This window comes from Cupressus sempervirens, chromosome 7 (genome assembly GCF_028749045.1).
Source record: "Cupressus sempervirens isolate cs-2001-9-10 chromosome 7, ASM2874904v1, whole genome shotgun sequence".
Classification (NCBI taxonomy): domain Eukaryota; kingdom Viridiplantae; phylum Streptophyta; class Pinopsida; order Cupressales; family Cupressaceae; genus Cupressus; species Cupressus sempervirens.
Window position 1 is genome coordinate 753777820 of NC_143124.1, and position 26734 is coordinate 753804553.

Genomic DNA, 26734 nt, shown 5'->3' on the forward strand with positions numbered 1-26734 from the left:
TTTAGGTATCTAGGCATTCTATTTGGATTCCTTGGGATTAAGCTCTGTTCTAGAGATAGTCCTTAAAAGCTTATCAAATGGTCTTTGTATCATCAACTTCGGAACTAATCTCATCTTCGCATCATGCTTTTTGATTTTCTTTGAATTGAACATGTTGTTCGTACATTCATTCAAAGAGGGGCAAAATGTAATACCCAAAAATTGGCTTATTGCCACGATCACCAATTCTGGTATATTTTTGATCGATTCTAAAGTCTTATGTCACTAGGCAATTCTTATTCTGCTACTCACTACTTGACTTAATTGTCAAATGTAGAAAACCTAAATCTGCATTAATCAGACTCTTTATTTAATTCCTATAGTATTGACTTACATTAGTCACACTAAACCTATTGATTAAGATTTAATTTAATTATTAAGTATTTATACTTTAATTAAATTAAATTATCTCCTAAGGCTAATGTACTATGGAATTATATTTATTTAATTTGATAAATATGCCTATTTTTAATTAATTTTAAAAATTATTTAATTAAATGGAGAAGCTAATTCTAATTAATTAAGCAAAGTTATTTAATTAAATGGGAAGTCATTCCTAATTAATTAAATGAAGTTATTTAATTAAATAAGAAAAGTGTCTCTAATTAATTAAATAGAATTATCTAATTAATAAGAAAATATATTTATGAGAGCATATCTTATTTTATTAAATTAAATATCTCTCCAAAATCTCTCTTCATTTCAAAAAAGGGAAATTTCTAGTTCACTATTGATCAAATTGGAAATGACTCAGATCACTTACTTTGACACTAAAGTCTATCTGAGTTGACTGACTCTTACACTTAGATTTGAGTTAGTTAACTTCCTTTAATTTAAGAATCTTCCTTTATGACTAAACTTCATCTTCAATCCTGACCGTTGATTGAAATCAATCTCAACCATTGATGGATTCTAGAAAAGTCTATTTAAGAGACCCTCATCTCTTCATTTTGAGGAGAAGAATTAGAATTTGCATCAAATTGCTATTGAAATTCATACTCACATTTGCTCACATTTTTGCATACATCTTGCATTCTTAGTTTAAATTCATTTAGCTTAATATGCATAGGTTAATCTAGTTTTGTTTCAATTGTTCCTAGATTAGAATGCATTTCTCATTCTAGATTAATCTAGACATCATATAGATTAATTTCATTTCTTAAATCCTTCATTCTTAGAGGGTCTAGTTGCTCAACACTTCAAATCTGAGGATATCTAACAAGAAAAATTCCTTTAGATAGAAGGCAACAGGTCGCCTTGCCAGCTGATTTTCGGATGAACAATCCAATGTTGATTCTAGGATGAATCCACAAATAAGGACCATGTTGAAGTGTGTGTGTTAGCATAGGCCACATTTTCACATATACAATTACCAAATCTATGCATTATTTTTTTATGTGTTTCATGCATTTAGAAGGTCGATATGATATTGTGTTGTCAATGACTACAGTGATCTGAGATGAATGTTTAAATGATAGTTTATGTGGTGATATCAAATATGTTTCATGTTGAAAGCTTGTGAATTTTTATAGATCTTGATTCACACCCCCCCCCCCCCCCCCCCCGCCCAAGTATCTCACATCCCCTATTATATTTCTAACAATGAGGTCTTCTTTGTACTTGCATAATTTAATGAAGTAGTCTTATGGCCTCCTTAGGTTTGTTCATCCTTTCAATAATTTCCTTCTCATCTCTTAATTCAAATTCATATGATTCTTTTCATATCTCAAATTTGTAATGTCTTCTACCTTCCTAGTTATCTCATGATTAGCATCGAATAATTGCTTGACCATGTCAAATTGATTGTTAGTCATCCTTTGTACCTCATTGATCCTTTCATCAATACTTCTATCTATTTTCCTTTTGTCTTTTTTAGCCATTACCTTATCTTCTTCAACTTCTTTCTTTTATTCAAACACTTCACATAGCCTTACTAACTGTATTTCATGTTCTCTTTTTAGTGCTCTTACTTCTTCATTTATGATGTTGTTCCTTTCCAATAGAGCTACTATTGATACATTAGTTGCACTAGATCTACCTTCATCATATAAGTCCTCAAAGCTTTCTTCTTTGCATTGTGTGTCATTTTGTTGAATTTTTATCTCCTTTCTTCTCTTTAGGGATACCTTCAGTTCCTCCTTTGCAACCTTCACTTTTTCAAATGCAAGTTTCAAATCAATCTTTTGATTCTCAGTAACCTTTCCCAACATGTAGGTTTCCATCTCCAAGATCTTTGACTCTCAAGTTGTTAGACTTCTTTCTAAGAGAACTAGGTGTTGATATCAATTTTTGGAGATCTAATAAGGAAAGTAAGATGTTGAGGGGGGGCAAGGTGAATCAAAATCTTCAAGACTTCTACTTATTAAAATATAAACCATGTTCATACATAGTTCGCCAGACACATCTCTGCCTTAACCTTGAACTTTTGCATGCAATATCTTAAATCAAAATGTAATACTAGATCTAACATCTAATAACATGAATAAAACATGTAAGAAATAAATCAACACATGACACAAATATTTGATAATACAGAAACCCTCCAAGATGAACATAAAACTATGGTGGGGATGACACCCACAACTCTTCACTATTGCATTAATAAAGTGTTCCTATTAGGGCTACAAATTTTGATCTCTTCTAATTATCTACCTTGTGAATGTTCTTCCTATTAAGATATTACAAAAATTATTCAATCTACCTTGATTAAAGTATTTTAACTACACAATGAAGTGAGCACTCTATAAGGAGATTGATATAGGCATGTTAGGACCACTCGGTTAAGAGATTTTCCCTAAAACAACTTTAAAAATATATCAATGCCTTGATCCTTCAATTTACACTTTGAATGTTGATGACATATATTCTCTTTGTAATCTGATATCACCTCTTTTTGATAAATCTTCAATAGCTTCTCTTTGCACCACTTGATCACCTTACTACTCCTTAACACTTAATTCTACCAAATTCACCTTCAAGTTTGCATTCAAAATTATAATGTGCAACCACAATAAGTATTTCTAAAACCCTTCTTAAATGGGTTTTTGATGAAGCTTCTAGATCATGATCGATGACCTAGATTCATTCATCCTTTTTGCCACTTATTCCTTCTAATTTTTGATTGGTTGATCACCTTTTATAGGGATTGATGATCCTCAATTACATGCATAATTAGTGCCTTGATTAACTCCTCGATCATAAAAATATGCTCCCAACTCGATAAAATGGTTACATCAATGTTTTCTCCATTCCAACTATTTATACAAAACTATTCTTTTGACACTAATAGCTTCTTGATGCTCGACGCATACTAGTTATTCATGGTGTCCCTTGGCTCTTGCTATTCTTGACTTCAATTAATTTTCTCAACCTTTGTATCAATTGGCTTAGGTTTCCTCATGTAAATATTAGAAAACATAGGTTTCCTTTACATAGCTTTCCCTATATAGAATCACTCGATCATAGTGTTGACTGAATATCTCTACCTTGTAAATGACTAATTATTTTTCACTGACTAAAAATACTAGATATCCTTTAGGGTTTATAATAATAACTCAAAAAAAACAAAACTCAAAAAAAATCACAAATAGCTAAGTGAATTGTGTTAACGACTCACATTTTATTGTTATATTGCTATCACGATTCAATTGTGTAGCTTTGAGTAAACTTGTTAACCCATATTTCATGAGTAGTGATTAACAAGAATCCATCATTCATGAGAATAAATGGAAGACTTAGCACTCATTAGGTCTAGGTGATTCTCATAGAGGTGAAGCACCAAGACTTTCCAGGAGGTCACCCATCCCAGTACTACTCCAACTTGAGCACGCTTAATTACAAAATTTCCTCCATGTTTAAACCTACTTTACTTGCAACTCACATTATGTGAAGAATAACAATACATATCCCAATAGTCCCTAGGTTGATGATAAAATGTATCCCATTTCCCTTTTCCATAAAAGGGTTGTATAGTAGATAACCTAACTCCTAGTTTAGGTGCTTTATATTTATTATCACAAGTATATATAGGAAGCTCTAAAGATAACACATTGAAGTTCTAATAGTCAAGAGAAATTGAAGAGATGATGCATAAAAAATGAAAAGATAAAATCTAAAATGAAACACAGACTTATTTTGAGAAAGTCGTAGGATGGGAGAAACTAATCTACTAGAAAATGCATTTGATATAGATTCACAAGAATAATTCTTATTTCTGTAGGAATTTTTTAGAATAATTGAGGGGAGGTGAATCAGTTATCCAAGGTCCAAATGTATAAATAAAACTTTTCACAACTTAGTGAACCCATAAATTTTTTATCATTATGCACGCATCCATAAGATTATAAAATGACTTAAAACTTTTAGGTTACTGTCAAATCAATTTGTAGAAATCTAAACATGAAACATAACAAATTCAATAACACACTTGACACAATGATTTACATGGAACCCCAATTTGGGAAAAACTACTAGTAACATGGTACTCTTTCTTGCTCTTCTAAAGTGATGCCCTGTGAAAGGCCAACCCTGTTAAAGGTTATAATGCACAATGTTAAATGTGACCCTATTAAAGGATTTCAATCACCTTGTTAGAGGACGTTAGACCATTCACTTGGAATGTCACCTACTTAAAGGATTTAAAAGCTACTATTAGGTCAACCTTAATCCAAAGGATTTACCCTAGACTGATACAATTATTAGAGAGTAAGAGTAAGGCTTGATCCAATAACAACCTAGTACTCCATTTGCAAATTATAGATCTCTATTTTAGTCCTCCATTTTGCTCAACTTTTACATACTTCAACTTTGATAGCTTGTTCACCCTTCAATAATTCATACCCTTAAGCCTTCTTTCTTAAAATGCTAATGTAGACTCTTCACTTAGGTCACTTGATGAAGAAATACCCTAGACTCCTTGTCTTCCTTAGGTTCTCGCACATGATGACCCTTGCTTCTAACTAGCCATCCCTATAAATAGGAAATTAAGATATTTTGTCATTCATTCTCCATCATCTAATTTATGATTAGGATAGATTAGGTAGGATTAAATGAATCCACCCCCCATTTCATTTCATCCTTTTCTATAAACTTCTCCTTCAATCCTCTTTGAATTTTTTTAAAAATAGTTTACCATGAATTCTGTGCCACCAATTCATCTATCTTATCTTCCACCCGATTCACACAATCTAAGAAAATAAACTTATTGGATGAGATCCATTGAATTCATGATCTTTCTAATAATGTTGACACTTGACATTTACTTGCTTCTAATGCTCGACACAAACTGCATTGCTTGACATCCTCTAAAAAATCACTCGACACAAACTAAATTTTACTGGTGTTTGACATCAACTAAACTTTACTTGACATCCTCTATTTTGCTCAACATACACTAAAATAGACTTTTACTCAACTCCAACTAATTTTCTACTTGACTTTCACTGACTTTGCTTGGCACCTACTATCCACTCGGTCAAGCTTTGCAGACAAACTTTGTTATACTTGTTCTTCTAAACTTGCTTAGTGTAACCAATATTTTGCAACCTCAAGTAGATTATCAATGTACTATGCTACCACTACCTTATCTAATTCTTGTACTCCTTTTCATATCATAACTCAACCTTTCCTCTATTTTAGTCCTATGATTACAGATCTCTATTTTAGTCCTCCATTCTACTTGGCTTTCACATACTTAAACTTTGATAGCTTGTTTACCCTTCAAGCATTCATACCCTTAAGCCTTATTTCTTAAAATGCTAATAAAAACTCTTCACTTAGGTCACTTGATGAAGAAATACCCTAGACTCCTTATCCTCCTTAGGTTCTCGCACATGACAACCCTTGCTTCTGACTAGCCATCCCTATAAATAGGAAATTAAGATATTTTGGCATTCATTCTCCATAATCCAATTTGGGGTTAGGAAAGATTAGGTAGGATTTAGGGAATCTACCCCTCATTTCATTTCATCATTTTTAAGAAACTTCTCCTTCAATCCTCTTTGAATTCGCTTCAAAATGGTTTACCATAAATTCTATGCCACTAGCTCATTTATCTTATCTTCCACTTGATTCACACAATCCAAGAAAATAAACTTGTTGGCTTAGATCCATCAAGTTCATGATCTTTCTAATGATGTTGACACTCGGCATTTACTTGCTTCTAATGCTTAGCACAAACTATGTTGCTTGGCATCCTCTAAAAAATCACTCGAGATGAACTAAAGTTTATTGGTGTTTGACATCAACTAAACTTTACTCGACATCCTCTATTTTGCTCAGCATACACTAAAATATACGTTTACTTAGCTTCAACTAATTTTCTTCTTGGCTTGCACTAACTTTGCTTGGCACCTACTATCCACTTGGTCAAGCTTTGTAGACAAACCTTGTTATACTTGTTCTTCTAAACTTACTTAGTGTAACCAATCTTTTGCAACCTTAAGTAGATTATCAATGTACTATGTTACCACTATCTTAGCTGATTCTTGTACTCCTTTTAATATCATAACTCAACCTTTCCTCTAGGTGCTATTGTTACATCTTTTGATAAAATCCTCTTCATCAATCAAATAAGTGATAGTACTCAAATCATGTAAGTAGTTGTCTTACTAGCAAATAAAAGGTTTGACATCAGTAACAAAACAATGAAACACATTTATCATACTTGTATCAGTCTATTTTCAACAATCTCCTTCTTCAACAATTTCAACCTTATAAAAAAAATATATCATTTATTTTCCACTTCTAAGAGATAAAATTATTGAATTATCATCTCTTTTCTTTGGTTAATTCCTTATTATATAGCATTAAAAGAGTTCTCATATGTAGAAATATTTCTACATGAAATTCAAATAGATAACTTAGACCAATTTTATAGGTGACAACTTCAAAATAACCTCAACTCAACATATAATGCCTCGCTCAGGAACACAAGAGAAATAAACCTAAAATGTCACAATGTTTACTAAACTATTATTTTGTTAAGTTTAAACAACATCAAAAGAACAATGTAGAAGAAACATACACATACACATCAATTACACATACACATATACAATATATATTATATTCCTCAATTGTTCCTCCATGTTTTGTCATATTTAAGAAGTTTATATTAATTAGTTTAAATTTCAATCACAATGTTCCATGATCATAAAGAAATAATAGATGCATCACCTCATAAGAAAAGTCACAAATACAATTTATACAATGAAATATATCTATGAATAACAACATTTGCACAGGTCACAGGGTATGCAAGAATAGATATAAGTGCATCAAAATACAAGATACACAATAGCATTTGTATACATCAATTGAATATTAGTATCCGAGATAATAATAATAAGAGTGATAATTTGGGGCAACTGCATCCACGAACATCCAACAACTAGCAATCTGAGGGGGGACCCAAATGGTAAGAAGTCACTACCCCCGACAACGTGGCCACCTAGTCAGACTTCCACTCCCATCATCTAGGAATGATAATGAATGATCCACATACAAATAATAAATCATAAAATAATCCTAGGAAATAAATCCTAATAGCCAAAACTATAGGAAATAAATCCTAATAGCCAAAACTATCTCAAGGGTACATATTTACTGAAGAAGAAAAGATGGACAAAATTGAATGGACATTCAATTCAATACCAACACCACATACCAAGTCAACATACATATACTAAGTGTAAATCAAGTACCATCAACTAGAGACAAAATCAATAAAATATAACCACTCAAGTCAAAAGCCACATGTCAAAAGTACAAAAACCATTGAAACACTAACTTTCATCAATGAAAGTAAAACATCAAGAATAAATACATCTGACAAATAAAACACCACCAGTAAATACACCACTAGAGGCAAATACAAAATCTATGGAAGAGACTTAGGCTACATACTAATAAGTGTCATCACATGGTCAAACTATTGGAGTTACCTTGAACTGGTCTCTCATTAGAACCCAAGCCCTCAAGTGTTGAGTTACCCTAGATTGGTCACTTTGAACCCCAAACCCTCAACATGAGACATGTGAAAGCATAATACCCTCTCATGAAGATGAGGAAAACCAATCATACCTCTCACTAGGTATCATCTCATTCTCATCCTTAACCTATACAAGCACTCAAGGCATGAGCGAGGCAAAGATCTCTAATTTATTTTTTTAATGTGTGTCTAAATGTTTTAAATTACTATGTTGTCACTTATTATATAACTTACAATAGGTTACCCTAGTACTAATTACTTTGGATTTTGGACCCCTATTACCAGCCACTCCAAAAAACATGCACTTAGTCAACCTCTATTAACCATACAAATCATAGTTGTGTCTCATACAACAACACTCATAATGATCAATCTCAGTTGCTTAACAAACAACACAAAAATAAGTTGGCTCTCCCAACCCAAATATACATAAATGTACCACAAAGAAAATCTCATAAATGCAACTTTCGATTTATCAAAAAGCTCATCATAATATCCAGAACAAATCACAAGCAGCCTCTGGTGCACATCCTAATTTGGCCAACTATACACATCACATAAAATTATCATTAAATAAATATCATGAAACTTTAAACAAGACATAAGAAACACATGATTTTTCAGCTATATGGTTTAATTTCATCATTTGCTATGTTTAGATTGAGCCACAAGGATGTGTTTAGCAATACAGTAAGAATATTAAACTGTTAAGTTAATATAGTTATTTAAGTGAAGAAGTATTTAAATGTCAAATTTCTCTGTGCATATAAAATTTTATGCAATATTATCATTTTATTAATTTAAATAGTCTTAAATCATAAATGACTTATAATGTTAGATTAAAAATTGATATCAATTTCATTTTTTAAAAATATTAAGTTGACTTCAATTAAGTCTAATATTAATATATTTTTTTTGTTTAAATCCATAATGAAACTACAAATAACTCAAACTTGAAATTATAATTTTAACTAAATTATTTATAATTTCTCTCATAATACTAGATATTTTTAACTAGATGATTACATATCAAACTCCACCATAACTTCTCCTATAATATAAAAAAATTATAAATATTTATTTATTAACTTTCCAGTTGCATTAATAAATATAAAATCACTTATATCCAACTAATAGTTTTTTTAGGCTTAAGAAATCATTAACACTAACATCCACTTTACAAATAAATGAGTAATATTTATTTAATTTTTAATATTAATAAATAATATTTTTGTTTGAATTTTTAGAACTAATAAATAATTATATTTTTCTTTTTTCCTTTTAGTATAAATCTGAAAATTATATTTTATTTTTTATTAAATAAAAATAAACATGCAATTAGTATTTTCACATGTCTTTGATCTCTTAAATCATGCAAGCATAATTTACTTAGTTTTCTATCTTTAGTATATTTGTTTTCAAATGTAAGTATAAGTTTAGTTACAACATGTTTTCCTTTTAATTAATCTTTTTCTTTTCCAATAAATTTTGCAGCTAAATTGTTTTAGATATAAGAAGAATATTAATTTTTATTTATAAAATCTATGATAATCACATGATTCTAATGACAAATTTAAATTAAAAACCCTATCTATTCAATTTATTATTTTCTATAATTAAATTTTCTCTATATTAGAAAGGGTTTTAGAAGAATACAATCATAACAATTTTCTGGATTTTTCTATAATTTTTCTTAGTCAAGTTTTCTTGATCAATAAGTTTTCCTTTCCAAAATCTACAACATAATTCTTAATCAAAAATCAATACAATAAATTAAATGCAAGCTTCCAAGAAAACACAAAGTAGACAAATCTTTCAATAAAAATCTACAATAGGTTTTCAAATCCTACCTCAAACTAACAATTAAAATCTAAGACAATCATTAAATGCATGCAAATACAAAAGCCTCCAAAACTTTCAACAATTCTTTTGCTCCAACTCCAAATTTTGCTCCCCAAAACCTCATGTGAAATAATAAACTAAAACACTTCTAATATACAGTCCTAACTCGCTTTAGGGTTTCTATTTCTAAATGCCCAAAAATATAATTACTTTATTTAATTAATCATTTCATGCATATTTAACTCACTTTTTAATTAAATAAATTCTTTTGGTTTATTTTCCCACTTTATTATTCAATGCAAGCATATTAAAAGTAATATTTATTAATTCATAAATAAAGATAATTAAAGTTCATTATTTAAATGCAACTATGATTTTAATCTTTTATTATTATTAGAAAATGGTCGAAGCCTTCTATTATATTAATAAAATTAAAATAATTACAGATTTTCTTCGTTCTGACAGGCATTGGTAGGAAAGAACGGAGCAAGAAATCCTCTAGTCTAGCTCGAGACTGAAGTCCTTTATTATACAAAAATAAAAGGGGCATACCCTAGTAGAAATTGATCAAATAATTTACATGATTATTTTTGAGTATTTATGCTTTGTAACCTTGGGCTGGATATTCCATTAGAGCTTTGAATAATGTGGTATTGGGTTAAAATTATCACCCTGATTACAACAAGACACCATAGTCTAACCACCAAACATAGTTAAAAGTTAGAATAATATCAAAACCATCACATTAATGCATGGAGGGCCAAAACCTTTGATAACTCAGGTGGTCCGATGAATGATACTCAAAATAAAAGTAGTCGGGTTAGAGGAAACGAATCACTTTGTTAAGTATATTCTAAAAGAGTTAGATTTTAAATAGTTTAATAAGTCAAAAATAAGGGTGATAATTTTTAAAGATAATTTTACAATTGATTGACCTAAGTGCAAACTTTATTATTTTGTTGTCCTTATATCAATATAACTCTAACTTCTTTGGGATAGATATTAGAAAATTGCTTGCTCGTGCCATATTTTTGCTTTGAAAATTGAAAATAGATGAACACGTAAAACAATGTCATAGTCATGTTAGAAAAACTTGAGAAAGGAAGCACAAGTCAAATTCTTAGAAACAAAACCATAGGTCCAATCCGCAAATGATAGAGAATGATTCTAACCAGGAGAAAAAGTATATTGCATTGCATAGAGTGGCATTTACAGAGGAAGTTGAAAACCAATTTGATAGAGGAAGTATTAATGATATAGACTAAATGATTGCTTATAAAAATGTAGCCTTACAACTTTCATATCATATACAACTGCTATAGGGAAAATGCAACCAGGCTAAATTAAGCTAGTTTAATTGAAATACATAGAAGCTTTACCAGAGACGAGGTTGGATCAGACCTAGCCATCAAAATTGACCCAGCACACCTACTTTGATTTTAATTCTATTTTTTGAAATCCATTATAATTTTTGAAGCTTCATGGAGGTTTTTAGCCTTCAAACCCAATGGAAATTCATATGCAATCCTTCCTCTACTAGATTTATCATAGTTGGGGAGGCAAAATTCCATTGCTTCCAAGTTTGAGAGGTCCACCTTCAGATGGATGTATGCATCAAAGGCCCATAGGTAATTCATGAGCCAATCTCTACCTGGATCCTCTATGATTCCTCTTCATCTCAACAAGAAGTGAATGCTTGCTTCCATTCTCGGCCATTTTGTAAAAAAGACAATGTTGTCTATGATAACCAAGCATGGATGCCTAGGGCTACTAGAAAGTTCTATGCTTCCCAATTCATATTCCATATAGGCTTCAGGTAGGGGGATTCTTAGCCTTTTATCAATGTTGGCCACAACTACCTCTAGCCCTAGAAGCCAACATGGGTCAAACAGGTTGTAGCTAAGCCTAACAATATCCCATTTTTCTACACCTGCCCTAGCAAGGAAACCTACCCATTGCCTCAAGATGTCACTATTATTTTGCCATTAAAAATCATAATTAAAGACCCCTTCTCCTAGTGCTTTGTTGACTACAATACAGCTCATTTCATCTATCGACCTAAATATCCTATTCTATCTTTCTTGTTTTATTGGATCGTAGAAAGCATTGGTGTGATTTTCGTGGGAATGATACAAATAGATGTTAGTGTCCATGGGGGGCTATATGAAAAACTCAAGTTCTGTAGTGAAATATGTAAGCATCAGGGCTAAAATTTTCTTTAATATAGAGCTTGGGGGAAGAATCTAGAACTGGGTATGATGACACCATCACCCAAAAGGGCTTGATAACATCACTCAATCTCATTATTAAGTGGATATTTGAGGCATAGGAGGAAGATATGCATCCAATTTTGGTACAAGGGCCTGATTTGATGATTGTTAGGAAAAATCATGAAACCATAAGATAGTTGGGAGTGACTATTAAAAGAGGATATAATAAAAATTATCCTAACTCACTTTGATTAATTAATAATTGACTTTCTCCATTTGTACCTTTGTTTGCTAGGCTATCTACTTTGATGTTACCTTCTCTATAAATATACAAGAATATTACCTTTTCAAAATATTCTAATTGTTTTAGAGTTTTAGATTAAGGTAACAATAGGTTTTGAAGTGACCCAAAATCCTTAACATAAAAGAAAAAGATAATCCAGTAAGCACAACCAAGTTTTACAAGGACCTGAAACCTGTAATATAATAGTTACAAAATCAAGTTTTACAATGGACCTGAAACCACAAAATAAGACCATAAAATGAAACTAGGTTTTACAAGGACCTAGAACCTAGTGTTTGAACAAAGGGAACAAAAAATACATAAAAAATCTAGACCAAAGAATAATTACTAGTACCACCACCAGAACAAAGACGAGTTACCATAAACACCACTAGCTACTATTGCAACTCTTTGATTATTTTCACCACCTCTTTGCCTGGCTTTGTAGTTCTTTGGATGGTATCAGTAGTAGATCCCCAAGTTACCTTAGCTGCCTTCTTTCTTGAGCTCTGTCTTGTTCTTTTACTTGGTCCACCTGGAGACATGATTTCCTCATTATTTCTCTTCCCTAAGCTAGCAGCAACTACACAAATGGTAGAAGTAACCTGCTCCATCTTATTGCCACTTTCTTTAATCAAAAGATGGAGTTTATGTTCTTATTCCTTTAGTTTATCCAAAATGTTACCAACCTGAACTTCCATTTGAATGATCTTTTCTCGGTCATCTTCTTGGTCTTGCTACATCTTTCCTACTTTTCTTTTCAAATTCATTAGCTCATTGTACATCTAGGAGTCACCTTGGAGAGAGGAGTCAATCTTAAGCTTAGCAGTATGAAGGAAAGAAAGCATAGTGTCCTTACCAATAGATTAATCCTTCTCTTTCCCCATTTCTTCCTTACTAGTGGACTCATCCTTCTCTTTCCTTGTTTCTTCCTCTACATTTATAGCATCCTTACTAGTGAGGTCCTCCTTTTCCTTCACCATTTCTTCATTTTCATCCCTCATGCTCACTCTGGTTTTTATCCTCTTCTTTAACATTATCCAACCCAATATTTTTATCATTACTCTCCTCAAGTTCATCCTTACCAATCTTGCCCTTACTGCCAGGGTAACCCTCCAGATTTGAATTGAGATCTTCCACATCTATATTCTCCTCATCCTCCTTATTCTTATCATCATTATTATCAGAATTCTCAGACTCAGTAATCTCCTTTGCACTTTTCTAAGGAGTTTCTTGCTTAAGACTCCTTCTCATACTAACCCCTTCCTCACCCTAACTCTTCCTAGAGTAGGTTTCACTAATAGAGCCCTTGTTTTTCTCAGAGGGAGGGGAAGAAACAATAGCCTTGTTCTTACAATAATTCTCAATTAATAGGATTAGCCCTTCATGTAAAATCAGACGGGACTCTTCTTTCCTATGGGCTTGAAGAGTTTGAAGAAAAGAAAATCTCAGATAAAAAGGAAATGAGATCCTATCCTTATACCAAAAATGATTTAGGAACACAAAATGAAATTTATGAACATGCTTTGACCTACCATCTAAAATAAAATACTCACAGATGCATGAGAGAACGTCCTACGAGATAACCTTAATGTGACCTAGTTCATAAAAGTTACCATTCTTCTCCTAATTCTTTTCCTCCTCATCAGTCTTCAAAAATTTCTTAAATGCAACATTGGAAATATTGGTTTCCTTACTGAATTTTATGCCCTCCTTAGGCAGCCCCCTAACCTCGGCTATTAAATCTTCAGACAAATAAACCATCACCCCATGCATGGAAACCCTATTCTCGATCCAATTTTTGAAAAATGCCTTTGTGACATGTGGTTTATAGCCATGAAGGTGCTCCAGGTAAGTGGTGACATTTCCCTTATGCAAAATCTTCCAGACAGAGGCTTTGGCCTTCCATGCTTTACAGTTCTTTGTTTCCTATTTTCTCGATTCCTTGCCCATTTCTAAAAACTTCATTTCACTATGAAATGCCAAAGTCAATCTGATAGGTAGACATAAAGAATTAAGAAAATACAATGTGTTCATTAAAAAAACTAAGGTGCTCATTAAAACACATACGTGCCAAGTGAGGATAATAATCACATTTATGTACTTTCTTGGGAAAATAACACTGGCTTCCATAACCCCACTTTCATTTATCATTTAATTGCTAATCTTAGAAAACTTTCCCTCTATCACATGAGTTTTGTCATAAGTAATAAGAGCTTTTAGATACATGCTCCTACTTAGGTCATCATGCCATGTCATCTTACACTCCCGTTGGATAGCCTAGTTAGCAATCCAGTCAGCCACATCATTTCATTCATGGAATGAATGATATATAAAGACTTTCTCAAATTTATCCATTAAAGATTTAATTTCCATTACACTAGCTTTGATAGACCAAGTGATCGAGCTTTTACCATTAAGCATATTTATAATGTTCAAGGAATCTCCTTCCATCCAGAGGTATCGAAAACCAGTTTCCATTGCTAACCTCATTGTATACAGAGTTGTAGTAGCCTTAGCTTTATGGCTATTAGAAATACCAATTGGCATAGCAATAGAATCTATGATGTTTGGTGTTCCCCCTTGCCTGAGAGAATTTAATATTATTTGTGAGTCTCCTTTGATTATAATCTTTCTAATGCTAAGATTAATATAGATTTTTAAACCTTATTCTATTGCTTCTAGTTTTGCCATGTTATTAGTTGTTATATCCAATGGTTTTTCTATTTTTACTAGCCAGTTTCATATTTCTTACCTAATTATGCATCCTTTTCCTTCCTTGCCTGGGTTGCCTTTTGAGGCTCCGTCAAAATTTAGTTTTTCCATCCACTCAGCGGGGGTCCCCATTTGCATTCTTTCTTGGCTATATTATTTTTCTTTATATATGTGAGGGGTGGAATAATGAGATGTGGCCATTGCTTTTTAATCTCTACATCCCATTCTATGAATGATCCTTCTTTTGGACTTTTCCTTAGGTCACTATTCATAAATTTTGTAATGGTGACTTCAATTTTGGTGCAGATAGCTTGAGAGTTAAGTTCTTGATCTTGAAAAGTGTGTCTATTTCTTTCTTTCCAAATTTCTCAGGTTAAGATAGTTGGAGTGATATTCCATAGTTTCCCACATACTTGATTGGTTGTGTCTTTTGTCCAACCTATTAATTGATCTTGCCAATTACCTGCTAGGGGGGCTGTCTAGTTGAGTTTGGTTTTGAGCCACCCCCAACATTCCTGTGTGTATTTATAGTGGTATAGAAGATGTTTTGTTGTTTCTGAACTTTCTTTATAGAGAGTGCATCTTGAAGGAAATATGAATCCCATTTTTTGGATTCTATCTACTGTTAGAATTCTCTTTTGGATGGCCACCCATAGATATATGCCTACTTTAGGAAGCCCTGTTGGGTCCCAACAAAGATTAATTAGGAGGGTGCTTACTTTCCACCTTTGAGAATGTGTAGTTTTTCATACCCTTCTTTGAGTTTATAAATCCCATCCTTTGAGGCTACCCAAATTAGTCTGTCCTCTCTATTTTTAACTAAGATCAGATGACTTTTAAGGGTATTTTCTAAAATCTCTTGATCTACCTGGTTAAGCCTACAGTTAGCAAGAGATTTCCATTTCTAGCATGTTTCTGTCTTAGAGTGAGTTATTTGTATATAGTCTTTCACTTTATAGCCCCAAATAGACTTAAGGTGTATTTTAGCATCTAAGGTAGCGTCTGAGAGATCTATTAGGGGGTGTCCATTCCATGAGTATTCCCAAAACAATGTTTCATCACCTCTTCCAATAACCCATGTTAGGTATTTAGTTATCAGATGTCTACAATTCACTAAGAAGTTCCAAGTTGCTAAGCCCTTAGGGGCCATTCTAGTTCTAAATAAAGAGGTGTTGTTATATGAATTGAGGTATTTGTTATATAAGATTCTAGCCGATTTGCTATCTCGTTCTTAATACATTCTCCAAACTTGTTTAGCTCCTAATGCTTCATTTTGCCATTCTAAGTTTTTGATTCCTAGACCCCTTACTTATTTAGGTTTGTAGATTTTGTCCCAGCTGATTAAAGTTGCCTTCTTTTTTTCCTCTAAGCCATTCCAAAAGAAATCATGTAATTTCTTTTCTATTTTTTGGTTTATGTACTCAGGTAGTTGTGACCAAGAGAGCTAGTAGGTGGGTATCGCTGATAAAATGACTTTAATTTTTGTTGTTCTCCCAACCTTAGTCAACCATCTTCCTTTCAAAGTCTTAGTATGGTTGTCAATTTTCCCTAGAAGTTGATCCCATCTTGGATTGGTCTTGCTACCTTTATCTAGGAATATTCCTAGATATTTAAATGGTAAGGTGCCCTTTTTAAATCCTAATTATTTGTATATGTGATCTTCTCTTTTCGTTGGTGTATTTTAAAAGAAGATTTCTAATTTTTCTGCATTGATTCTTTGACCCAAGGCTTTTTTATATGTTACTAGAATTTCTTACATATGTTCTACCTCATTCATGGTGTTGACTCCTACTAAGATTGTGTTGTCGGTAAATTGTTGATGCGTCATATTCTCCACATTATTAGTTACTTTGACTACTTTAATTTTGTTGTGAAGTTGCACAATTTTGATTGCTCTTCCAAAGGATTCTACCATGATGATAAAGAGGAATGGGGAGATAGGGTCTCCTTGTTTGATCCCCCTTGATATACTAAAGAATCCCTCTGGAGTACTATTGATGATGTAGGAGCATCCTGGGTTTCCTTGTTATCTTGCTCATTTTTGTTCATTTTGCATGTTGATGTCGAGTTACTATAGCTCTAGTTGGTGCTAAGTTACTATAGCACTTAGTTGGTGTAGAGTTATTGTAGCACTTAGTTGGTACCAAGTTATTCTTGCAATCTAGTGTTGACCAAGTGTTCCTTCATGTGTTGAGTTACCCAGTGTATGTCGAGTGACCCTTCACGTGCTAAGTTTTCCTATTTATGTCAAGCGTCAACATTTGGACATGATTTTTGTCAGTTGACTTGTAGGATTTATTTCAATCATGATATTTATGTTAAGATATTTTCTTGGGATGTGTCCAGACCATTTTTGGGTTGGCCTTCCTCTTATATAATATTCTAGAATGATTTGTAAGCCATTTTGGCAAAGTATATATAGAGTGTTTAGGCTTAGAGTTAGGAAGTTTTTGGAAGAGGATTGTAGAGTAGAACTAGAAAGTGTGAATTTGTTGTTGGATCTTTGAATGTGAATGTATTTCTATTGGCCATAACCTAGAAGGCCTTACAGCTAGTCATGTATGAAGATATTTTGATGAATCAATAAAAGTACTTCACTCTTCCTCCTCCTTTGATTGTTGTTCTTTTTGTTTACTTCGATTGTGTTAATTATTGTAGGGTGGTTTGGATAGTTGGGTGAGCCTTTGGCCCTAGTTATTTCATCCCTTCCCCATTTCAAGTGGTAGCAGAGCTTAAAGTTCATCTTTGTGGAGATTGGATTCTGTAGAACCCTGATTTAGATTCGATTGTAGGGTTGCAGATCTATGGATTTGACTTATAACTTGCAGAGGGTTACAATCTTGCAGGAACCTAATTTGTAAAGATGGTTCATGGTAGAGGAAATGTTAATAATGCCATATTGGATTAGTTGAGACAAATTGCAACCAGATTAGATGCTGTGGGGATAGCCCAAAGGAGAGGAGCACATCTTGATGATGTAAGTGATGATGAAGCAGCAACACAAAACCATAATCTAGAACCTAAAGAAGATCAAGATGAGGAAAGATTGTTGCAAGTGATGTCTAGGGAAATTTCAAAGCCTGTTGTAGAAGTTGTTCCTTATGATGGAAAATTGGAGACCAATGTTGTCTTGGATTGGATCTTAGATATGGAGAAGTTCTTTGAGTATGAAAACACTCCTAATAATAGAAAGGTGAAGATTGCAATTGCTAGGTTGAAAGGTCATGCATCACTATGGTGGGAACATTTACAAATTGCTAGACAAAGGGGCAGAAATGAGAAGATCAGAACTTGGCCAAAGATGGTGAACAAGGTAAAGAACAAATTCCTTCCTGTTGATTACCAAGTTAGCTTGTTGAGAAAGATAAAAATTTTGAAACAAAAGGACATGACTATGAAAGAGTATACTAAGGAATTCTATAGATAGGACATTAGACTGGACATGTGGATGATGACATTGACAAATTGAAAAGTACATAAAGGGATTGAGATCTAGAATTAAAGATGAAATAAGTTTTGTGAAGTTGGAAAGTGTTGAAGAAGCATATCAATATGCCTTGAAAGCTAAGGAGATCTTAACAAAGATGCATTAACAAAAACAAAAAGGTAGACGTGGTAGATTCCAGAGAGGTAGAGGTAGATCTTATCATGAAGGTGGAGATCTGACAATTTTGTGTAGGATAAAGGCAAATTTGAATGGAAGAATGATGAAAAAGGTAAGACCAAATGGAAAAGCGATAATTCTTATCAAGGAGGTACTTACTGAGGAAGAGGTAATTCTTATTCTAGAGGTTGATTTCATGGTAATTGTTTTAGATTGGTAAAAAATTAAATAGTCTTCATCTTTGTTGTGGCCTCCTACCCACTATATGAGTCTTCATATTTATTATGGGCATGAATCAGTGTTTTAGAACTGTTAGAAATTTTAAATGCACATTAAACAACATAAAGCATTAAAGACTAAAGAGAGTAAGCATAAAGATTCATACATTAATTTATTCACATAAAACCTTTATGGGTAAAAAACCATAGCATACAAGAGCTTTTTATTAACCAAAATGAAAAATGGGCACCAACAACCTAGAATACAAATGTGAGCACTAACCCAAATGCAAAACTTAATACCACTTTTTAGAACATTCTCAACATTTTAGATAACACCCCTTTTTTATTAGCAATAACAGAAAAATTATTGTTGCACTAAAAATATTATCTTCAATGACAACATCTCAATTGCAATGAAATGCATAACATCAAATAATATCTATCACACAACTCATTCATTTCTCCTTTAATGTATATTTTCACTTCCTAGTCTGCAATAAACTTATTATCTCTATATATCTACTCTTTAAGCATCATATGCTTGACTTGACTCATCACAGGAATAAAATAGCAGCTATATTCTCCAAGAGTTGGATATATAGAAGACTTGTACCCAAATGGATACTCATTTAGTACACACACGATAAGAAGAACCATAGTTATCCAAATCTCAAGCTCCTCATGCATGCTCCAAGAACTAATACAAATATCTTTATAAAATAATGACACATTCACCCTTGACTAAATAGTGCATGGACCATGATAGCAGAAATAAAGAGTAATATTTCCAGAATTTGTAGTAGTGTATATTCCCACCAATACACATGTTTTTTCCTTCATTAAACTTTATCACAACCCATTCTAAAAATAAGAAATATTCAACACAGAAGCCCAGACAAGGTCAATGTTGTCTCAAATACATCCTTTATACATGACACTCCATTTTTTAATACAAAGCATTCTCATACGCACCAAATAGTAAGCTTTGACTATTAGGAATAAAGACAAATTAAACTGTTGCCAATAAGTAAATGATTTTACTTCTAAAAAATGATTATTAAATAATCAATTCTGAATCCATTCAAGAGTATAATATATGTGATGGAATTTTGAAACACCCAGCATTAGGAAGACAGTCCTTTTCAAAAATCAATCTAAATAAAGATGGGTCCCATAGTATTTATTATATCAACAGTGAAATTTCAGCAATGCATAAAACATCTCAACGTAAAAATGAAGATGAAAATGATTACAAGCATATGGTTGACTTACCTCAGACAAGCTTCACCCTTAGAGAAATTCAACAACACATGAACCAGAAATACAGAAGTTGTGGATGAGAAATAGATTTTAAATAGTGTCATTAGTGTTTTGTGTTTGTATTAACCAAATTGCTTGTGAAATTTCAAATTTGAATACAAGAGAAGAGGCCTGGTTTCTAGGCAACACATCTAAGGCGAAGGATAAACTAAATGCATTGTAGACATTTCTAGACCTGGTTTCTATGCTAAAAGGACATCCATGAGAGGTGTATATCAAGAAGCACACTTATGAAAGTCAAACATATGCAATTGAAAGAAAGTGTAAATGGCATACCATAAAACACAAATGAGAAATAGACATAAGAATTTTTTTATATGATTATTCAATTCAATAACAAAGCAAGGGAGTACATCCATCATAGATTTTGTCAATATGAAGATTTCCATTGCTTTTTGGTTACAATTTTGTCTTATAATGACCCCAAAATTACAAATAATTATTCACTCAAATTGTGTGACTCTTTGATAATTATATTTAACAAGAAGAACAATGTGTACTAAAGAATCTCTAATGTTAAGTTTTAGAGGTATTCAAAAATTTCTTGTTTTGCACCATTGTTTCACTATTGAAAGGAGACATTATCATTTGATGTAATGTACACCAGTCAAATTGTATCCATAGTAAATAAATCATATTGCAAAAGGGCAGGAAGATTGCAATTGCTTACCTTTAATATTGTTGGAGACAAAGAGCTAGGTCCTCTAGAGGAGAAAAATGCAATTTGTGGAGCAAGTGTCTTCTTGATAGTTGTCTCTGTAGTAGCTAGTCTCAGAAGAGGAGATCTACAAAGTATCAATATCAGGGCATTTTTAGCCAAAGTGTTTTTTAAAAAATCTTGTAGTTTCAAATTCAAGGTGATAGCTACCTTGTTTCCTTTGTAGAAATAACCAAATGATTACCTTGATGTTTGTATGTAGGAAAGAATACTAGTGCCCACTTCATAATCCACTTGTACACATAGAATAATAGGGGAAGAAACTATAGTATTGATTCTGATCTGAGCATAGATCACTCCAATTCCTTGGGCATTATAGACACTAAGTGTTGTAACACTACTTGGCTTTTGCGTTCTAGTTTGGAAGCATAGAACAAATTTACCTTTTGCCAAAGTAGCGTTAAGAGAGTTTGTTTCACAACTCCTACAGATTTATTACTTCCTATGAGAACCATTACTTCATTCAAGGTGAAAGTTAGCAATAAATGTTAGAAGTCATACCTAACTTGTGAGGCAACAACATCCCTAGAAGCAATATCTTTTGCATAAACAAGGCTTTACAACTTCCCCATATGCTTTTTGGTATACAATGCCTGACCTTGTAGGAAAAAATATGCCTTATAGTAATGCCATCAAACTTTAACTTAATAAATCAATAGAGAAAGAAAACTAGCTTAAAATTAAATTGTGTACAAGTTTTTTGTATCAATCTTTCATATCATATTTCATGATTCATCATCAGGATATTATGAAACATAGAGTGGGGTACAAAAACTATGTACACAATTTAATCTAGAGATAGCTTTCTCTATACAATTTGGATTGTGGAAATCTCTTATTATTGATATTAAGTATGAATTATCCAACTATATTGAACTTACACAATTGCTAAATAAAGAAGAATGAGTTTTTAACCTTGAAGGTTCAATTGTTTCCAAGAGTCAATGCAATAGGAAAACTTCTGTCAATTGTGCTTACTACTACAAAAATTAACTAGGGAGTTGTATTTGTAACTATATATGTGTAAGGTCTAGAGTTTTCAGTTGAAAAAACTACAACAATTCCATTTTCCAAAGCATGAAATGACCCAATAACAATTGCATCATCAAAATAAGCATCCAGTGGAGGTGGTGATCCAAGAGACATAGAAAGCACATCCACACCATCATGAATTGCATCATCAAATACAGCAAGTATGTTGGTTGAACTATAATCACCAATAGCCCAACATACTTTTATGTTGCAATGTGAGCTGCTAGGGCACCCCCTACAGCTCCTAAAGCTAGCCCGAGAAAGCTCACATCATCTACCAAATTACTTGCTACTATTAAAGAAGTATGAGTTCCATGACCTGATACATCATGAGGTGAAAAAAACTCTTTTACACTACTCCTATTTAGATGCCCAAATTCAGCTTCATATGCTTTAATATACCAGTGTGCACTAATGATCTTCCTAAATCATAAGCTCTAGTCAATAATGGATGTGTTAGGACAGAATTTGACTACTTAAAAGAAGAGATGAATAAAACTGTTTATAGATAAATCCATAGTTCTGGGTGAAACTCATGAAGTATGAATTTGTGAAGCTTGTTCCACATAACATCTAGGCCTAAAAAAAATTATAGTATTTTCACAAATATTTGAAGCTAACCTTGGCAATAATTTGAAAAATTGCAAGATCCAATGAATAAACTTCACCCCCTATACATTGGACTTTCTAAGTAATGAGATGCCTAAGATATACAACAAACCTATTGTAATGTGATGTATTAAACCCTTGGTTGAGTCCCTTATAGATTTGGAGTCATTTGGAGTCATATGGGGTTTGCAAGTGTTTTGGACAACTTGGAAAACTTACATACTTGAAGAAGTTTGCAAGTGGAGTTTGTCTTGTGAATTCAAAGGTGTGGAGATCATTGTGTTAACCTAAAAGATTGAGTGGGTAGGGGCATTTCTTCAATTGCACTTGAGGAAGATATAAGGGTATTGTTTCAAAACAAAGGGATGTTAGTTATCTCATGCATCAAATCAATGGTTGACCACTGATTCTGCATCAAGTGGTATCAAAGCCTAAAAAGGTCTTGAGGGTATGATGTTTGGAGAGTTGGAATATGGTCTAAGATGCTAAGTGCTTGGTGTCCATTGATGTGACATAGGAGTAGATGCATCCTTCTATGTGTTCCAAAGTGGTTGCATTGGGCTTGAGGGATCTCAGATTGGGTTTCTTGGTGAAGAAGGTGTAAGGTGTTCAATTTTTTTTTCCTAATAGCAAGAATGTTGATAATGAAGGAACCCTTGGATATGGAGTACAATCAAGAAGAAGGAGATTTTAAGACACATTGCAAATGCTATGGTAAAATATGTAAGCTTGTCATGACAAATGGAGCCTTTACCAACTTTGTTTCTATGGAGGTGGTTGAAAAGTTTCATATTCCTAGGACTACACTTAAGAAGCCTTATAGGCTACAAGGGTGGAATGAACAAAATATGGTTGACATCACTGAACAAGCATGCATTCATTTTAGAAATGGTGCCTATGAAGATGTTTTGTGGTTTGATATTGTTCCAAAGATGGAATGTCATTGATCTTTGGGAGGACATGGCAGATGGAAAAGAGGGCTTTATATCATGGAGAGGATAACACCTATACTTTTAGGCATATGGGGCAGATGGTAGTAATGTATCCATTGAGGAAAGGACAAGCAACATAGCAAGTGCATGGTCGTATTGGTGTGATGGAGTGGATAGATTTTGTAGAACCTAGAAGGCAGACAGATGAAGTGGGGCTAAAACAAATTGTTTTTGAAATAAGAGATGAGGAAATGGATCAATAAGAGATCCTATTGAAAGAGGAGATGATGGAGGACTATCCATTTAGAGGACAAGATGTGGAAGAAAAAAAAAAGAGGTTGCAAGTGTAGCGGATAACAACAATGATGAGGTAGAAATGGAAGACAATGGAGGGCACACTGAAGTGCAAATAAGGACAATGGAAGAATCTCTAAAAGCAAGGATGGAAAGGAGAGTCACAAGTTGGCATATGAAGATGAAGAAGATGGTTACTTGGCCTATCAAGAGGCTAGGTAAGAGTAAGGAGTTGTTGAACATTGGACCTCTTGTTGTAAAGGTTTAAGATGATGACAACATAGTCATACAAGTTTATGATAAGATAGAGAAAACAAGTATTCAAGGATGTGGAGAAGACATGGTGGATTTGGCAAAATAATTTGAAACCATAAAGGAGACATGGTAGGCAACGATAGTGAAGAAGAAGAGGACAGTGACTTGATAGAGTAAGACCATGAACAAGGTCTTGAAGATATGCTAACCAAGATGGACCTTTAGGGTTAATTGGATGGCAAACATGAAGAAGACGGAGAAGAATATGGTACTATAGCAGATATTGGTCAACAAGAGACCATACAAATTGAAATCTATCAAAGCATTGGAATCTCACAGGAAATGGGTGAATAGAAGAAGAAAGTGTTAAATGAAAGGATGGATAAGGAGGTGGGGAACCAAACATATGCTTTGGTGAATGAAGAAACATTGGTATTTGTGTTTTCTAATAATTTTTTTGCAGGATTGCAAGGTTATTATGTGGATGATGATGTTACATACCATGGACACATCATGATGCTAGTTGGAGGATGGAACATTTGGCATCAACCTAAGGTGTTTGATTATAGGTACAAGTGGACAGAGAACAAAAGAAACATTCAAGTTGTAGGGCCTGCTAAAGAAGTGATTAACAACTAGAAGACAAGGAAGAAGACTTCCCAATCCAAAGGGACTTGGATTGATTTGATCCTTTAGAGCATGGTGTAGGGGCACCAAGATCATTCTATGAAGACACAGAAACACACCATGAAGACTAGAGGAGTGAGGAGGACAAGGAGATATCCAAGCAATACAAATGGACGAGAACGTAATCAAATGTGTTTATTTTGTAATGTCCTAAAAAGACTAAGTTGCATGTTTGTAATGTCCTCACATGACATAAATATAGTTGTACGTGGACCAATATTGTCTTAGAGTCAAATAAAGCTCTAAAGTCTAGATTAAGGTATTAGGAAGTTAGTAGTTATTGTTAGTATTTCAAAGTTCAATATTTTGCAATGTTGTTAATTCAAAACTTTGAATAACAATGGCTAGGAGTACATTTGGAGGGAAATCTCATTTAAGGGGATCATTAACTATTTGTAAGCCTTATAAACAACCAAATATGGTTGTGGTGGTTGTAAGAGGATAATATATATGCTAATCAGGAAATGTACGAGAGGGATAGCTTGGAGTATGGACAAGAACATGGATTTAATAAAAACTTTTGTTTTTTTAGCAAATTGTGTGTTCTTAGCATTGTTATTAGTTTGGTGTTTTGGATTCCAAGTGGAGATGCATTAGGAACCTTATTTTTGTTCACTTAGATGTAATAGAAGTTCCTTTTCATTCATTATTTTTTTTGACAAAGATTGATACACACTGTGCTAAAAGTTAGACGACTAGTATCAATTGACAAATTATAAGTTTTGGGTTTTTCCTGCAACAATCTAGGTTCTTTCCATAATATGACCATCCCATGAAAATAAAATGGCCTTGGCTTCATGGGATGTGTTATTCTAACTTTTATAATAGCCTACTAACTCCTAAAATGCATAAATAATGCAGCATTATTTGACTGTCACAGAACAGTGAGGGTTTTGTGAAAAAAATTCAATGGAAATGGTGGTTAGGTACAAAAAGGGGAGTTCTAGTCATATGAAGGGGGTATTTTATTATTTGTATAATCTTATATGATCATTTTGAAGGTTTATGATCAACAAAATTGATCTAGAAGTTTGGGGAATGGTGATATTGGTGATACCCTAGATTTGAGGGTTCGAATGAAGGTATTTGGGATTTTGTGGTTCCAGGAAGTTTGGAAAAAATTTCTTGTGGATTTGGTGGTTTTATGCCATGAATGATGACTATTGGAAGTTACAAGTTCTAGGAGTTAATATTACTAGGAGTTGCTTTGTCAAATTAGCCATTTTCATGCTAAAAAATAGGGCATTAGTCAGAAACGGGGATGTTGGTCCAAAATGACCATATGAAAGATTTTGGTATGTTTTAGTAATTTGAAAAGGGTGTCCATAATTGTAATTATCTTGTCAAATAATTTTGAGAAAGTTTAAGTTATTTAGGTTTTTATGCTGATGCAGGGCTACTAGTTTGTCAATTAGGTCTCCTAAGGTGCATTGGAAGAATTAAGCTTTGGGATTTGGGTCTAGCCAATTGGATGGTTAAATATAGTTGAATACACATTATATAACTCATAAAATTATTATTTAACCCTTGGATGAGTCCCTTGGATATTTGGAGTCATTTGGAGTCATATGGGGTTTATAGGTGTTTTAGGCAACTTGGAAAACTTACATGCTTGAAGAAGTTTTCAAGTGGAGTTTGTCTTGTAATTTAAAGGTGTGAAGATTAGTGTGTTAACCTAGAAGATTAAGTGGGTAGGTTCATTGCTTCAATTGCACTTGAGGAAGATATAAGGGTATTGTTTCAAAACAAAGGGATAGTTAGTTATTTCAAGCATCAAATCAATGGTTGACCACTGATTCTACATCATAAACTCAATATGAAATGGTAAAATAGTAAACATTACTATTATAGAGCACAAACCACATATTTATCATGCACAGAATAGCAGAACATGATTCTGGATAAAATATTTAATGCAAGAACCCTTGACAACTAAGAGGTACATGAATCCTATCAATCAAGTTGGGATCAATAATGTCATTA